The sequence below is a fragment of the Salvelinus sp. IW2-2015 genome, unplaced genomic scaffold (assembly GCF_002910315.2).
Source record: "Salvelinus sp. IW2-2015 unplaced genomic scaffold, ASM291031v2 Un_scaffold10108, whole genome shotgun sequence".
NCBI classification, from domain to species: Eukaryota; Metazoa; Chordata; class Actinopteri; order Salmoniformes; family Salmonidae; genus Salvelinus; species Salvelinus sp. IW2-2015.
The window spans coordinates 1,415-4,375 of record NW_019951366.1 but is presented as its reverse complement, the minus strand read 5'-3'; the positions used below and the strand labels follow the sequence as shown (position 1 = coordinate 4,375).

General features: G+C 42.6%; 1 pseudogene; it reads left to right on the top strand.

The window, feature by feature from the left end:
• The first annotated feature begins 1,844 nt into the window (after positions 1-1,844).
• On the top strand, positions 1,845-2,585 carry LOC139027335 (general transcription factor II-I repeat domain-containing protein 2B-like; annotated as a pseudogene).
• Positions 2,586-2,961: the final 376 nt, after the last annotated feature.

The window sequence follows — 2,961 nt, the reverse complement described above, 5'->3', positions numbered from 1 at the left end:
AAATACTGAAAGATACCTTCTTAGCCAGGTTGTCCTTTGTGAAAAGAGGTATTGTGACCTCAATGGGACATCCTAGTTTTAAAATAAAGGTTTTAATTTACATCAACCCCAGCCTCTATCTTCTGGTTCCTCTTCAATGTCCATTTTGACCTGACTGTTTAGTACAATGCCATCAAGCAGTTACAGTCAACAACACCAACAGGGATGGCAACAGCACGACACACATTAAACAAGACAAAGCACTTACATTAAGATGACACACATTTGTGAGGTAGGGGCGAGATTCTAATTTTTTATAGAGAGAGAGAGAGAGAGAGAGAGAGAGAGAGAGAGAGAGAGAGAGAGAGAGAGAGAGAGCTGGCCCCTCCCCCTTGGCTCTAACTCGTAAGGTCTCTACTGATCGACGAGCTTGCGTGTTAATGGGCGGAGTCAGAACTTTTGGAGCATCATCGTTGCGTTTCACCCAGAGAGGAAGTCCGCCTTGTCCACTAGGAGGAGCCAGAGTAGCTTACCAAGCAAAAGGAGCCTTGTGTAGTGTATATCCACTAGAGGGAACCAGAGCAGCTTACCAAACAAAAGGAGCCCAGGCACTCTGACTGTAGCATGTGACGACATTTGAACTGTTTCCGGTGTTGTATGTGTTTTACACTAGCTAGCGACATGTCTGGCTAGTCTGGTGTTATATGTGTTTTACACTAGCTAGCTACATGTCTGGCTAGTCTGGTGTTATATGTGTTTTACACTAGCTAGCTACATTTCTGGCTTGTCTGGTGTTATATGCTTTCTAACGCTAATTGTTAAGGATGGATTTAGCTACAGAAGCAGAAGCAAACGTCTCTCTATGATTTGGAAGAGATTGAACTACTCAGTAGAAGAAATTAAAACAAAATAAGGGAGAAAATTGTTTGTCCGCGGAACACTACAATAAGTGACGATGACGAATACATCCTAGCACCGAACACTACAAGAGGGGACAATCTTTTGTTTTTATTTTTTTATTTCACTAGGCAAGCCAGTTAAGAACAAATTCTTATTTTACAATGACAGCCTACCTCGGCCAAACCGTGACGACGCTTTGCCAATTGTGCGCCACCCTATGGGACTCCCGATCACGACCGGTTGTGATACAGCCTGGAATAGAACCAGGGACTGTAGTGACGCCTCACTGAGACGCAGTGCCTTCAAAGATTTCAAATATAAGGCAAGTAGACAATGAATGTAGGGTGTTCCAGAAACAGTGGACATCGACATTTTTCTTTATTGAAAGCTGTGTGCTTAGTGTGCAAAGAGAGGATCGCTGTCTTGACAGACTTGCCCCGACACGTCCAGACGAAGCATGCAGAGAAATATAGGAATAGGTCTTCTGAGCAGAGGGAAAGTGCATCCAAAGAGTTGCTTTCTCAGTTGCAAAAGCAGCAAGGACTTTTCACAAAACTGCATTCAGCAAACGATGGAATTGCGAGAGCTTGTTATGTACTGTCCCACAAAATTGCTAAACATAGCAAGCCATTCGCTGACGGCGAATTCACAAAATAATGTTTAATTGTTTCTGCAGCAATACTTTACCGGGACAAGAAAGAACTGTTTGAAAATGTTTCCCTGTCAAGACGAACAGGACGAACAGTGACACAGCATGTTGAGCATGTTGAGGACATCGCAGAGAATATGGAATAACAGTTGAAAGACAAGTTGAAAGACAAGTTGAAAGACAAGTTGAAGGACAAGGTCAAGGATTTGACCTATTTCTCCTAGGTCCTGGATGAGAGCAGTGATACACGTGATATTCTTACGAGGTCATAAGCCCAGACTTTGAAATTACAAAGGAGCTGGCTTCAGTGCAGCCAATGAAGTGCACAACCACAGGGAGATATTTATTGGAGGAGGTTAATAAGTGTTTGGCAAAGCTGGGACTGAGTTTTGAAAGGTTATCCAGTGTGACCACTGATGGGTGCCCAAACTTGACAGGAAAAAAAAACATTTGCCTTTTGAAAAGAATACAAGATCAATCACCTGAGCTGAACCCAGATCAGWCAATTATTTRCCTGCATTGCATTATTCATCAGGAGYTGCTCTGTAAATGTGTTCTGAAAYCGAGCCGTGTTGTGGATACAGTCACTAAAGTGGTAAACTTCATAAGAGCAAAATCGTTAAACCACAGGCAGTTTGTCTCACTGTTGGAAGAGACAGTGTCGGGTCATGCAGATCTCCCCCTACCACACAAACGTGAGATGGCTGAGTTTGGGGAAGGTGTTTAAAAGGGTGTGAGACCTGAAGTCGGAGATTGATGAGTTTTTGCAAATGAAAGTAAAATATGTGGATGTCCCTCAACTGCAAGATATAAAGAGTATTTGGCTGATTTTGCCTTCACCATGGACATCATGGCCCTAATGAATGAACTGAACTCCAAACTAAAAGGGAAGGGCCTTTTTCCACATCAGATGTACAGCCTTGTCAAAGCCTTCAAGGGAACATTACTCCTCCTGACCCGTCAAGTAGAAGTCAACAATCTCACCCACCTTCTGACACTACTAGTCTGTTCCCTATCAGATGACCAGCGGGAGACGTATACATCACTGCTGCTTTGAACGGTGACTTTTCTCGTCGTTTTGAGGATTTCAAAGTGTGGGAAAATGACATGTTGTTGGTTTCCTCTCCTTTCACCTTCCAGTGTGGATAACGCTCCCACTGACCTGCAACTTGAGCTTATCGATCTTCAGTCTGATGCAGTGATTGGAGAATTATTCAATGTCACTGACGAGGTTTCTATGCATCTCTCAATGAACAAAACTTTCCAAAGATTAGGAGTCATGCTCAGAATATGTTTGTACTGTTTGGGTCAACCTATGTATGTGAACAGACATTAAAAATACCTACCAAAAGGAGTACATGGATGTGGTTTATTTCTGTCATGTTAAATAAGTAGCATATCTGAATGTGATTTACAGTAGATATATCTCTCAA